Source organism: Ornithorhynchus anatinus, chromosome X1 (assembly GCF_004115215.2).
Source record: "Ornithorhynchus anatinus isolate Pmale09 chromosome X1, mOrnAna1.pri.v4, whole genome shotgun sequence".
Classification (NCBI taxonomy): domain Eukaryota; kingdom Metazoa; phylum Chordata; class Mammalia; order Monotremata; family Ornithorhynchidae; genus Ornithorhynchus; species Ornithorhynchus anatinus.
In genome coordinates this window covers 26,480,035-26,495,559 of record NC_041749.1, presented here as the reverse complement: position 1 = coordinate 26,495,559, position 15,525 = coordinate 26,480,035, and the positions used below count along the sequence as shown (strand labels likewise).

The 15,525-nt window shown below is 36.8% G+C and overlaps 1 protein-coding gene across 3 annotated transcripts in view; it reads right to left on the bottom strand.

Annotated features, from left to right (window-relative positions):
• Positions 1 to 15,525, bottom strand: part of GABRB2 (gamma-aminobutyric acid type A receptor subunit beta2) — a 194,120-nt gene that overhangs the window by 131,756 nt on the left and 46,839 nt on the right. The window lies entirely within an intron of this gene.

Genomic DNA, 15,525 nt, shown 5'->3' with positions numbered 1-15,525 from the left:
GAGCCCCACATGGGACAACCTGACTGCCTCATACCTACCCCAGTGCTTAGAACATTGTTTAGCACATAGTAAGTGCTTATACATTCAATATTATTTATTGAGTGCTTACTATGTGCAGAGCACTGTACTAAGCACTTGGAATGTACAATTCGGCAAAGGTAGAGACAATCCCTGCTTATCAAATACCATCATTTTAAGCCCTTAGTACAGTGCTCTGCACAGCAAGCACTCAAAAAATATGACTGAATCAACTTACTGTGTGCCAGACACTGTACTAAACGTTAGGGTTGATACAAGCAAAACAGTTTGGACACAGTCCCTGTCTCATGTGGAGCTCATAGTCTTAATCCTCATTTTACAAATGAGATAATTGAGGTATACAGAAATTAAGTAACTTGCCCAAGGTCACACAGCAAACAAGCGGTAGAGTCTGAATTAGAACCTGTGACCTTCTAACTCCCAGGCCCATGCTGGATACACTTTGCCATTCTGCTTCTGTAGCTAGCCTAGAGTTTATTACACTACTAGCATGTAGTAAATGCTTAAATACCACAGATGCTATTATAATGGAGTCAGAATACACTTCCATTTCATCATTTATCTCTTCCAACCTAACAGACAATGAGAATCACAATCAATCATAACTAATAATCTTGCAACTACTCATGTGCTGATGTGTCTCACCTCTTCTCTAGACTCATCTCCTGCTTTCCCTAACTCACCCCCAATCCACAAGAAGATATATAGATGATTAAGACATTGCAGAGTGACACAGTGATAAGGACTAAGAAATACCTTGAAAGAAACCAAGGTTTTTGTACTAGCCATACACACCAAAAGTAAGCAACATGGTCTGGTGGAAAGAACATGGGCCTGGAAGTCAGAAGAGCTGAGTTTGAATTTTGGCTCCATTACTTATCTGCTGTGTGATCTTGGGAAATTCACTTAACTTTTTTATCCCTTCAATTATCTCATCTGTAAAAAGGGGATTAAATCCTCTTCCCTCCTCAGACTGTGAGCTCCATGTGGAATAGGTACTGTGCCCAAACTGATTTTTCTCTCTCTACCCCAGTGATTAATACAGTGCCTGGAACACAGTCATCACTTTACTACCCTTAAATAGCACCCAAAAAGCTTCCTACCAGAAGTGCAGAATTTAATATCATCACTGATTTCAGGTTCCTTTGGCAGTACACTATCCAGTGATAAATGTATAGCCAATGAAAGACAAAATAGAATCAAGAAAACCAGCATGTCTATTGGAGAGTGGCATTTGAGAACAATGCTACATTAAATTCTACCTCAAACTATAGGCATGTAAAGCTAAGATGGTGTACAATTTTTATAAGGCTGTGAAACCTGGACCTTCCACAGAAGGCATATATCTATTTTCCCAAGCAATTTATTTAGTGTCATTTACAGCAATATTTAATGAGATGCAGTCAGCTCAACTTCAAGGTAATTCACTGCAACAGTGCTTTCTGAACATCTTAGGGATCATTAGTAAAGCACTGCATGCTGTTTTTCAGGATGGACTTTTAGGGTAAAATGAAAGCAAAATATCTTAAAATGAAACTGAGCAGAATTCTTAAAATGTGTGACATGAGTTTGGAATTACTGTCCATCTCTAAATGCTAGAGTTTCTCAGTTCTTACAGGAATGATTCAGAAAAGAAGGTGGGTGGAGGTAGGAGTAGGAAGGTGACATGAGTTTTGAAGTGGAGAGAGGGATCGTTAAGAATATTCTTAATGTTGCACATCAGAATTGCACAGTTCAAATTTAGAAATTTAGAAACCCAAGCTGAAACCTAGGCTAGGTTTCAACAGCATTCTGCACAAAAGAGAACAAACTAACAGCTATCTCCCTAAGTGGAGAGCCCACCCATATCTGCCTGTCTCAGAGTACCTAACCAAATGCATGCATCTTCTTCTGTGTCTTCATTACATTTATTCTTGGCAACTTATGATGTCATTCTGAGACATTAGAATGCTTCCCTTGACATGAAAGTGCTGCAGTAGGAAAAACCCAATTTTGGTGAAACCCTAAACATTTAAAAAATGAGTAATATTTTTTGCTTAACTAAAACTGTTGTTAGGATCAATCAATCTTATTGTTTTCATTGTGGATACCAGCACAAATTATGCTGTCAATATCATTCACTTACACTGAAGAGGGAATGTGGTTATCCAGCCAGTTGGCCTACTTCCACTAAACTGTAAACTCCTTAAGAGCAAAGACTGTGCCTAGCAACTCTACTGTATTGTATTTCTTAAATGCTAAGTATTCTGCACCCAGTAAGTGCTAAATAAATGCTATTTATCGATTGTTCCCTAGGAGGTTCGTATCTAAGTTATTCACTGTGGCTGCTGTTTCCTGGAAGAGTCCTTCTAGGACTCTTCAAGCTCTGGGTAAAGTGTACTGTACGCAGCAGGCACTCAATATATACTTTATATGTGACATTTTACTATTAACTAGGTAGGTTATACTAGGCAGCAATATTCACCAGGATTCGCACCCTTTTTCTGAGAGCACTTAAACCTTTCAACCCTTGATAATCTTTTTTTTCCTATGAGCATAACAGGCTAATCAAGAACATGGATGAATTTTGCTCAGTGAACTCTATTTCCATTCCCTATCATAATTTGGTTTAAAAATATTTTAGTGTATTTTCCTAAGATTTGACAATTGAAGTTTAGACTAGCAACCCTTACCCAGCTCTAATCACTGAGAATGCTCATAAAAGATCATTGCCTATGCAAACAAGGTGACTTTGCAACTATTAAATTCATTTTAATAATAATAATAATAATGATAATGATATTTGTTAAGCACTTACTATGTGCCAGGCATTGTACTATGCCCTGGGTGAAAACAAGAAAATGGCTGATGGACACAGTCCTTTATCCCAATTGGGGCTCACAGTCTCAATCCCCATTTTATAGATAAGGTTTCTGAGGTACAGAGAAGTGAAGTGACTTGCCCAAGGTCACACAGGAGACAAGTGGCAGAGCTGGGATTAGAACTCATGACCTTCTGACTTCCAGACCCGCGGTCTATCACTACTGAGAACTGTGAATGTCTAATTTGCTATCCACTATTTGATTAACAGATTTTTAGCAATCTTTTAGCATTCACAGAATGAAAATACTAGAATAAAATCAATTTAATTTATGGTAGGGAACATCCTATAGTCATTACTATTACACAGCTATTCTTTCTTTACCTTTACGATACTTCCAAGGAGCCTCTTTTCAGAGTTCATAAGGACTGGATCTTAAATTGAACTTTAGCTTATCCTAATTACAGATGTTGAATTCATTCATTGCCAAAATCTCTGTGAAATGTCTCAAATGTAGCTCAAATGGGGTGTTGCCTGCTGGAAATGGAAATATTTAATCCATGTTGAGTTTCTCCTGTTAAGAATACATGTATAACCATAATTCAGAGACTTTAAATAAAGTTTAATACATACTAATAAAGTTTTAATAAGTTTGTGGACACTATTTCCAAGGACAGTTTACATTTCTCTGTTAGCTACTGGCTTTAACAATGTAAACAATATTATCAAAACATTTCTCCCAAAATACTTCATTCTTTCCTACTTTCCACCTTGATCCAATCATTCCATTAACTACTACACTTTGCAGTGATCCCAACACATCAGAATGTAATTCTAATTTTATTCGTCCAATTATACACATAGGAGAGGAGATTAAGAATTTAGATCAAGAACTACAATTTTTCATTTGATTAATGAAACATCCACATTTTTGGTTTACAGGACAGTGCTAAAATTTAGAATGTAGTGGCAATTTTATTTGGTTCTCACATTTGCCTCATAATTCTACACAGCTTAATTTTTCAACTTTTCTAAATCAAACAAATTATTTCTTATTGGTTTCTGATTACCTTAATTGTGAAATACAAAATCAAACATAATTGTTTCACATCAATTATAGTCATGCATTACTAGTAAATGCTTTTTAAAGATTCTATTATTTTTTTGTGCTTCTATGGCCTGCTGATTCCCAAGAATACTCCTACAATAGTTCATTATTCTGTTAGTGACAAACTATCTCACAAGATACACTGTTCCTGAGAAAACAGCAATCTCCCACAGACAAGTTCCTAGCATTGGTTATTCATTGCTGAATTCACCCAAGACCTTATATTGTATCTTCAGCCAATTTGTTTTTCCCTATCTACACATAAATTTGGTGAAAAGGGTTACCAAGTATCTGATTTGGCTTACATTCCAAATTCACCCTTTTTCTGAATCCTTCAAATATACTGAAAAATTTCCAATGAAATTGAATAGTAAAAAAGATAACGGGAATGGTAAGGAAGGCAAGCCTACAAGAAAGACCTCGTAGTCCTTATTCAGTATATTAAATACTTTGTTTACTGAAAAGAGTATTTTAGCTTAATTTTTTTCTGAAGAAATCTGATGGTTCTAAAGCAAAAGAACCAATTAAAATAGGTACATATGATTACTTTTATACCTCTAGCAAGCCTAGGGAAACTGATATGACAGCCTATTTCCATCTCAAGTCCACACCTTAGTAGAGGATATGCTTAGTGCGAACACTTCCTAGAGAATACTTAATGTCCTCAGATCAAACAACTGATCAGTGGTATTCAATATTTTAATGTATTTGTTAAGAACTTATTATATGCCTGGCACTCTACTACAATCTGGGGTAAATACATGCTAATCAGGTAGGACACAGACCCTGCCCCACATAGGACTCAGAGTCTTAATTCTCATTTTACAGATGAGGAAACTGAGGAACAGCAAAAGTGACCTGCCCACAGTTACACAGCAGACAAGTTTCAGAGCCAAGATTAGAACCTAGGTCCTCCTGACTCCCAGGTCTGTAATCTATCCACTAGGCTGTGCTGTTACTCATAATAAACATCTGTTCCTCTAGTTCTTCTAACACTAAAAGATCACTTTTCAGAATCACTGTCAGACTTGAATGCTGCTAGTCCCTAACCAGGGGTCTGGACACAAGCAATTCTGACATGAGATGATAGTCCTATCCTTATCCACTAAAAACAGACGAAAATTGAATGTTCTAGACATGCCAAGCCCCAAAACTTTTCTACCAATAGAAGCAGTGATCTCAGACATGTTACTAGATTTCCAGAATCAGTACTGCCATCCCACAAAAACAGAGAAGCCAAATGTTACCACAGGTCCGGAGTGGTTTGAAAGGGTGAAAAGAGGAGGAAAAGGATCTAAATTGAAATCATATTTCACAAGGTTCTACCTTCCACCGATCTACAGAATTTATTGAGTTCTTATTGTGTTTAGAGCACTGTAATAAGTACTGGGGGAAATATAAAACAAGAGGTGGCTCACACGATCCATACCCTTGGAGTTTAAGTCTACACGGAAGACAGATAGTAAAATAAATTTTAGATAGGGAAAATAGTAGTGAATGAAGACATGATCAAAGGACAAAGGAGCGCAGAAATCACAACAGCCCTGAGATTCACTGAATATATGCTTTGAAGTTTTGTGAACCTATCAATTCTGTCTCACTTTGCTAAGGCTTCATGGCTATTTCATAAAACTCATTTTCTGGAGAGAACTCTCTTTGCCATAGCAGAACCCTTCCAGCAAATTCTCAATTTTTACAATTATTGAGGAATTGTCAGCAAAAAACAACTTATTAAGCACGGTGAAATAAACCATTTCATTACTCAAATAATTTGATATACTGCAGTTAGATTCCCCCACATAAAGCCTGAGTTTTAGGCTCTATAGTCCTATACTATGATAGGCCAGTGAGAGCAGACTCCTCATGATGACTCCAGTAACGTAATATTGGGTTATTTTAAATGAAGATCAATTGTTTAAGAGTGGAAAAGGCACTGGAAATGTTAAACCAAACCAGGTTTCATCACTCATTAGATACTACTCATGATCTAAAGTGTTCACAATAGATTGAATCCAATTCTTCTTGTACAAGCAGCATGGCCTAATGGAAAGACTCTGAACCTGGAGTAAGAAGACCTGCGTTCTCTTCTTGACTCTGCCATTGGTCTGCTGTGTGACCTTAGGCAACTCACTTCACTTCTCTGTTACCTATCTGAGACAGAGACTGTGTCCAACCTGATTATCTTTTATCTATCCCAACGCTTAGTACCTAATAAGTGCTTAACAATTATAATTCCAAAAGTCATTTTATAAATAAAGCAAGCAGACACCCTAATAGTCTGGGTAAGGAAGATTCTTGGAATGCAGATCCAGGATGGCCCCATGCCTGGAAGGTACTCTGGGAGCTAATAATAAAGAATAAGACACTGTTGGCAATAGAGTTGAGAAAGGATTTAAAATTACAAGACAATTTTCAAAAAGTTACAGGAAACGATGTCAGGAATTAAACAAGCTCCAACTCCCACATCGCATATTTAACGTTTGGAATCTTCACATTTAACTTCTTTTATTTTTAACTTTTCGTTATGCTACAATTATACGAATTTACATAAATCATAGGGTGAATAGCCAAGGTTGAATTGTAGATCTGTGTACAATATATAACTATTAAATACTCAACAATAAGGTCAACCAGGAACATAAACATAGTTCTTATTTCATGGGTAAAAATATCCCCTCATCTTGACACAATAAATCTCTATAGTCATGTGTCGTGGATTAACGAGTATTTTCAGGGTTCACTGAATCATTCATTATATGGCCATAGATAATACCAACTGCTCCAATAAATTAAAATTCAAACTGCAATTTGAAATTGGCACTCTCTGTTCCTATATATAGGAGATGTTTACTCAGAACATCTCCTGTCATGCGAGGTTACCATTTTGTAAAAAGGAGGATGAGATGGATAATATTTCAGTAATTTCACTTAAATGTACTTATAAGAAAACAGCCGGAAGTTAGGTTAGGTAACATACTCACCCTGGATCTCATTTTCTAAAATTAATGAAAAGCTGTCATCCCATATTATTCAACCCAACCAAAATGACAAAAAAAAAGACAGCTATTAAGACTCTTCCAAGTACTTAAGTATACTGCTCTGCATACAGTAAGGGCTCAATAAATACTACTGATTGATTACTCATCTAATAAAGTACTTAACTCCCTTCAAAATTAATTCAGGGATTTGGCCATTTCACTTTTAGATTCAATGGAGCTGGGAACATGGGGCCTTTTAATTTCAGTGATTCCACATTAAGTTCCAGCCTGAAGAAAGGGAAACTAAATCATCCAAACTGACTCATCAGTCCTTACTGACATTTTAAAAATAGAATATCTGTTACCGCACCATGAGTTCTACAGTTCAGCTGTTTCTTGCAAGCCGTGATTGAAAGTTCAGTTGTATGAAAATACTGGAGCCAATTCCCCATTTATTTCCTTTAATGGTAGCAGAATTTTAGGATTTAATTCTTATAACATAACTGCAAGAAAATATTGGGATTGACAGGGTTCAAAGCTTTTCCTTTGAAACAGCTAAACCTTTCCTTTATCTGAGAGCACTTTTCTTAGAGGTCTTTTGCATCTTTCAAATTCATTAATTTGAAACTGGATTCTCAATTAAAGTTGAACAGATCTTTTCGCATCTCACCTAGACTTCTCCTCAGCATAATTCCCAAACATGCATCCAAGAGGCAGATCCACTGGTCTTTCATCTTTTAAGATTGATCCCCCAGGTCTAGCAGAGGGAACCTTTTACGTCCAAGTATTTTCATGAGGGCCACAACAAATCAATAAAGGCTCAAAAGCAGCATTTCTTTCACTTCATTCCTATTTCCTCTGCCACCAATTTTCAAATCAAACCTTAGGAGGTAAGGGATAAGCAGGTAAGGCAAAACTCAACAACTGCAGTCTACTTTCTGTGGTCTCCCTACAAAGTGCAAACTACATTGATAGTTATTATAAATAATATGTGAAAAGGCAGCCTAAGAAACAAAAATAGGTACTGGATGAGGAAGACCATTTCACACAGCAGGACCTTTCCTTAAATTTAGACAATATGGCTTGTGTCACGTCACTCTTTTCAGTTACACTTATATACAAGGGTAAGATCATACCATCAGTACCATCACCTTCGAGACTGCAGGATGCACATGTATGCATGTTCAAATGTGTATAAATATATGTATATATGAAACAGAATAGCCTCAAAATCATACAGTACTTTTTAAACTATCCTTCAGAACTGAGATTCTTTTTGGTAAATTTAGTATTTTATTCAAAATCATTGTGGTTAAATAGATACTTAAAAATGAATAAAGAGCAATCCTACTAGAAAATAAGGCAGTTAGAAACTTCAGAAATGAAAACAAAAGCACACACATGCAAAATGAATTGAAAGAAAAAATCAAAATATGCACAAGGCAAAAATACATGCTAGACATAAGCAAAGCATTATTTTATCAAATAAAATTAACTATATCAGAAAGAGCCCCCCAAAGTCACCAAATATGTGTCAATTACACATTGTGAGTCATATTACAATCATCATAAATGATATTAAGTGCTTACTGTGTGCAGAGCACTGTATGAAGCTCTTGGAAGGCTACAATATAACTGTGCTGGTAGACACCATTCCCTAGCTACAATAACCTTACATTCTAGGGGATGATATAATACTACACATACGATGTATGCATTTTTATTGTAGATTACCTTGATTTGCTTTCATGCTTTGACTGCTATATACCTAACCTTCCCTTTAACTTCCTCGCAATGATATCAACTGAAGTCGATATTCAAACTTTTTCTAATGGATTGCATTCTAAATATTCTGCACATATTGTTGCATCAGATAAGAAAACTCTAAGCTCCCCAGGTTCCACATACTAAATGTTTCACATTAGTTCATTCAAGCACCTATTTCTACATGACTACACAACAGGTTAGCCGGTAAGAAGAGCACATTGATTTGAGCACATTGGTTTGTGGCTGGTTAATTCAACCATGTAGCACATAAATATATACGCCAACCCACCTTTATTTATGGAACATTACACTTTTGAAAAGAACAGTACTGTTCTTTCCTTTTAAAACCTTCTACAGTTCAAGAATCCCAGTGAAATTTATATTTAAAATGTCTCCCAACTGGTGTAAAAACTGGGTTATCTCCAAATGCTACATAAATTGACACAATGAACTTCCTTTTGCAAAACCTTTTGGATATTTTCAAAATTTTCTCCTAAAATATATATTTGAGAAGCAGCATCTTATATAAATGTCAGTGACATTTCTCTGTCTGGGACTCCAAAGCACTGAAGGTTAGAGCCACCATATTTTCATGGGAACTACTAAACACTGATTCATATTCTATTTTTCATATCTCTAGATTTACTTCAATACCTAATAATAATAATAATGTTGGTATTTGTTAAGTGCTTACTATGTGCAGAGCACTGTATTAAGCACTGGGGTAGACACAGGGGAATCAGGTTGTCCCACGTGGGGTTCACAGTCTCAATCCCCATTTTACAGATGAGGTAACTGAGGTGCAGAGAAGTTAAGTGACTTGCCCACAGTCACACAGCTGACAAGTGGCAGAGCTGGGATTTGAACCCATGACCTCTGACTCCAAAGCCCATGCTCTTTCCACTGAGCCACGCTGCTCAATATCTAATGTATACTAGTCAAATTTACTATGTTGAAGGAAAGTTTCATATATCCAGATACATCCAGTTCTTTCATAACATGTGTTTTTTACTCTGTGGTGCATAGAGTGATGTTAGAATAATTAGAGAAGGTATTTCTGACAGTGTTCAGGCACCTGGTTAGAATGCTGTGAGGTCACAGGAAATGCTTTACTCAAGCAAAGGACATCAGTCAAGAGACATGTATCAAAACACAAGGACTTGTCAAGAATGTAACCCCTACGTCATTGGAGAACTGACAGTAATGTGTACATAAATCTCATAATTCATTGTGAATCCTCTAGTTCCTAAACAATGAGCAATGATACCTACTTTTCTCCCCAGGAAAATATGCTGTATGAGGTAGCTCATCTCACAGTTAAGCAACCGTGGAGATGTTGGTATTTCATCATTGGTATGGGGAGAACCAGACAGCTGTCAAACTTTTGTTCTCCCATGGGGATTTACATTTCTTCTCAGACAACACTCAAAATTTGCTGATTCATTGCAGCCACGTGCTGCCACATTTTTTCATTATGTGTCTCAATTTAAATAATGTAGAAGACTAGATCAATATGTTATAACTCCCTAGCCACTTCTGTGCTTAGCTATGGTCTATTGGAGGAAAAGCACTTAACTATCCTTGGAGGTTATGTGGGCCATTTGTAAATACAATTATTAAGTTCATTCATTCAATTCTACTTACTGAGCACTTACTGTGTGCAGAACTCTGTACTAAGTTCTTGAGAGACTACAACACAACAATTAACAGACACATTCCATGCCCATGATGTTAAAAGTTATGACTGGAACATATATGTGTGTGTGTGTGTGTGTGTATATAGTTCATAACTTTTAAAATGATCTGGTTTCTGAGAATCAAAATTCCTTTTAATGACCTAAGTTAAGTACAATAATAATAAAAATGGTATTTGTTAAGCACTTACTATGAGCCAAGCACTGTTCTAAGCACTGGGGTAATCAGGTTGTCTCGTGTGGGGCTCACAGGCTTAATCCCCATTTTACAGATGAGGCAACTGAGGCACAGAGAAGTTAGGTGATTTGCCCAAATTCACACAGCTGATGCAGCAGAGACAGGATTAGAACCCATGACCTCTGACTCCCAAGTCCCTGCTCTTTCTACTAATATATGCACAAATATGCACAAATATATATATGCACAAATATAGGTTCTGAATTACCTAATTATCCAAATAATTTGAATGTTCAGACCAAAGTCTAATGTTAAAATCTGTTAGCAAAAAAAAAAAAGACATTTCAGAGAAGAATTTAAAGTTCAGAATATTGTTCTGGATGTTGGTTATCAATCAATCATTCAATCATATTTGGTGATTACTGGGTGCGGAGTATTGTTCTAAGAGTTTGGGAGAATACAAAATAACATGTCCACTGCCCACAACCAGGATTCTCTAGGAGAGGAGAATACCAACATAAGTATAAACAAATAAATTACAGGTGTAAACATAAATGTTCCGTGGGGCTGAGGGAGGGTGAATACAGAGTGCAAATCTAATTGTAAAGGCAATGCAGAGGGGATTGGGAGAAAAGGAAATGAGGCTTAAATGAGGAGATATGCTATAAGCAAGGCTTTGAAGGTGGGGAAAGTGATCACCTGTCAGATATGAAGAGTGAAGGTGTTCCAAACCAGAAACATCATGCAAAGGAGAGATATCGGCATCAAGATAGATAAAATCAAGGCATAGTGCGTAGGTTGGGAGTAGAGGGGTCAGGTGGTTGGGCTGGGTTGCAGTATGAAATTAGGGAGGTAAGGTAAGAGGAGGAAAGATAATTAAGTGTTTTAAGTCCTATCCTTAGGAGTTAGTTTGATGTAGAGGTGGACGGGCAATCACTGGAAGTTCTTGAGGAGTGGGGAAACATGGACTGAAGTTTTTATAGAAAAATGATTCAGGCAGCAGAATCAAGAATGGACTGGAATGGGAAAGATGGAGGCAGGGAGTTCAGCATGGAGTTGATGCAGGTTTAAAGGTGACATAAGATAAATGCTTGGATTAACGTGGAAGGAATTTGGAAGTAGAGAAAAGGATAGATTTTAGCAATGTTGTGGAGGTTAAAACAGAATCTGGTGACTATGTGGTTCGAATGGGAGAGATGATTCGAGGATAATGCCAATATTATGGGCTTGTGAGGCAGGGAGAATGATGGTGTTTTCTTCCTAGGGTGATAGAAAAGTTAGGAAGAGCAGAGGGTTTGGGTGGGAAGGTAAAGAGTTCTGTTTTGACATGTTAAGTGTGAGGTGTTGACGGGACATCCAAGTAGAAATGTCCGGAAGGCAGGAGGAAGACAAGACCGCAGAGAAGGAGAGAGATTAGGACCAGAAATGTAGATTTGGGAATCAACTGCAAAGAGATAGTAGTTGAAGTGATGAGAGCAAAAGAGTCCTCTAAGGGAGTAGGTATAGATGGAGAATAGAAGGGGACCCAGAACTGAGCCTTGAGGGATCCCCCAAAGTTCGGGGTTGGGAGGCAGAGGAGAAGCATATAAAAGATAATGAGAAGGAGAGACTAGAGAAATGGGAGGTGAACCATGAGAGGACAGTGTCTGTGAAGCCAAGGTTGAATAATGTTTCTAAGATAAGGGGGTGGTCAATAGTGTTGAAAGCAAATGAGAGATTGAGGAGGATTAGAATGGAGTGGAGGTCCTTGGATTTGATCAGATCCTAGGTGACTTTTCAGAGGGCAGTTCTTGTGGAGTGAAGAGGGTTGAATGAAGGAGGTCAAGGGGAAAAATGAAAGAAAGGAATTGGAAACAGGAGCTATGATTATTTGTACCCCCTTGGCAGTGACTTGGAAATGACTTTTCTTTTTCTTTTACTTCTTCTGGTTGTTTTAAGTTCAGTCCACCACATGCAATTTAGTAGTTTCTAGATTGGTGATTTCTTGATGTGTAAATATTTCTTTGTAGTTGATAAATTACTTATGAATCCTTTGGGATGTCAAGAATTATGACTAAGAACTATGATCCAGATAGTTTTATTACAATTGTTCTCTTATTATTCAGGTTATCCTAAGGCAGGATATTAGTTGCTTAACTATCTGAATGGTAAAACACATTTCTGTAGTTTAATTTTTTTCCAATTTATTCAGTATTCAGCTACCTTACAGCCCAAAACATAAGATGATCATATAGAAATTTTATCATTTACAAGGAACGAATGGCCTATGTAATCACCTATTCTCATAATTATATGTGCCAGGTTTTCCACAACTACACTGTTAAACTATGTTTAATACAGGAAGAATGATGTTAATGGAGACACAGATGATTCACTCAATCAGTGGTATTTATTGAGCACCTGCTATGATGTGCAGATCATTGTATTAAGCACTTGGGAGAGCAAAACAGAATAGCAGATGTGACCTCTGTCCTCAAGGAGTAATTATGATGAAATAGTATCTGTGGAAAAAAATAAAGGTTATAACTAGCTAGGGAGAAATCAGGTAGATGAAAAATTCAGGACTGAATAATCACTTGGGTACACTTCATAACATTTGAAAGTAGTATTAACAAAGCCGAAGTAAACAAAATGGACTGAGTTTTTTGTTGATAAATGAAAATATGGGTGCATAAGCCATAAATGAAGCTCCTCAGATCCATTTATTTGAGGCTGTTTTCTGATAGGCTTCCTATTATGGTGTTCAAGAATTTTCTTGACATACTTCGGAGTACTCTTCTACAGAGTTCATGGTGTACTCCAAAAAATGTCTAACGAACATTTTAAAAACATTCTAGAATACAAAGAAATGACAATCAGATTGGGGACTGAACAAAAAAGGAAAAAAACTAAGAAAAGTAAAGGTTGGGTCTTTTATTTGCACTACTAGGGTTTTGTGAATCAACCAGGCCAGCCTTCCTGGAGGTCACGTTTTTGCAGGATTTTTAAAGTGGGGCCTGGTGGATTTGAAAGAAGAGGAAGATCTAGGCAGAGAATAGAATATAAATATGGGGTCAGAGGCAGAAGAGATAGAATGTGATGAAAAATAAAGAATGGTGGAAAAATATGGTGATGCCTTGCTAATAACTGGTGAGGCTTTTTAAAAAAGCATAATAGGGGAGAAAAAGCACACTAATATTATTTATGCTAAACATCTATGGAGGGGAGTGAGCTTTTCATTGTTATTTTTACTTTATTAGACAATTTTTCATTATTAAAGATGGCTACTCAGAAGTTTGTTTTTGTTTTTTTTATGGTATTTAAGTGCTTATTATGTGTCAAGCACTCAGGTAATCAGGTTGGACACAGTCCATGTCCCACATGGGGAAAACAATCTTTATCCCCATTTTACAGATGTAGTAATTGAGGCACAGAGAAGTTAAGTGACTTGTCCAAGGCCACACAACAAACAAGTGCTGGAGGAGGGATTGGAACCTAGGTCCTGCTGACTCTCAGGCCCATGCTCTATCCACCAGACCATGACGCTTCAGTAGTTGTTCCAAGAATTACATCATCTAGACAAAGTCTATTATTCTTCCTTTATCATCTTCCTATTTAAAGATGGATTCTAAACTCCAACACTGCATGTGGAATTCCACAGCTCCAAATTTATATGTGCTTTTGTAACATCCTAGAAACTCAACTGTTTCCCCTAGCAGGGGAGATTCAGGGACTGCAGTTACATGAAAATCTGGGCCATAAAAACAATGTTTGTAACAATATTTATGCACAATTGGATTGTCTAGAGGCTGAGAAATTGTTTTAGGAGCCAAACAACTATTCAAGTCCATGAGTGATTTATCCTTCATTCTGTTTCCTGCCAAAGAAGTGTTTTTACTTTAAAATAATTTCATAGGTTCTTCACAGCCTGGGCTGGTGCTAGAAAGACCAAAGTAAAAGGCCCTTTAGAAGGTTGAAAAATGGAGAAATGTGAGAACTGGGCACTGAAAGGTACTTCAACATGGGCTCCCAAAATGTGGCTTTATTTTCTTGCCCACCTTCAGTCCACTTCCTAGTTAGTAGACCACACAGTGGGAGTCACAATGCAACTAGACTTTGCACATTATTAAAAAAGCATTTCTGATGTGCTCTTGAAAGTCAGCAATACCCAGGGGAATTTTGGTAGTGCCAGAAAAAAGAAATTCTAAATAATGGTTAAAAGTTTCTGTGAAAAGAGACATCATGTCTTTCCAGCTCAAAGGAAAAAAAAAATCTGCATTGGAATTTTGAAAAACCAAAATCCCTAAATTTACACATTTAATATAAAATAGATACTGAAATTTAAGATCACTGATCCTCAGCCATGCATGGAAAACAGTTTAGGAAAAAAGAAAACAATTTCTTTATTCATTTACCCTGTGTGAAATTAACTGCATAGTGAATAATTTAGGAGAAGAAAATTGTTGCCGCATGTGTAATAAAGATGAAATTGAAGAAGCAGCAGATGGAAAACTAAAAGTTCCTTCCTGTAAGCAATAATAAGGTGATTCATTAGTATTTATAATTAGGAAACAAACGCTTTTGAATGTTTTAGGGCATATTTTATGAGAGGGAACTTTGTGTTTATAGGCAGAACTTCCCAAGAGGGGAATTAATTAGTTGTGAAACATTGAGAGTATGAGGTCAAAAGTAAGTATAATAACATTCTGATAGTATTTAGGGATTGAGGAACATTCTTAACCTTGGAAGGTAGCAATATTTTTGGGGGTGGTCAAATTTGGTTGATATACTTTTTTTTTTCCCCAGGAAATGCTGGTGTTTATATATGCATCAATCCATCTTAAGCTCCCTTACTTGGACAAGTTAGGATGACCCCAATGTCCAGTTTTATACTCAACAGACTAGTTTTCAACAGGGTGTCTGGTACGGATATGGAACTGATACTTTGTCTTGTACTTTTATTTTCAGGACCCAATATCCCA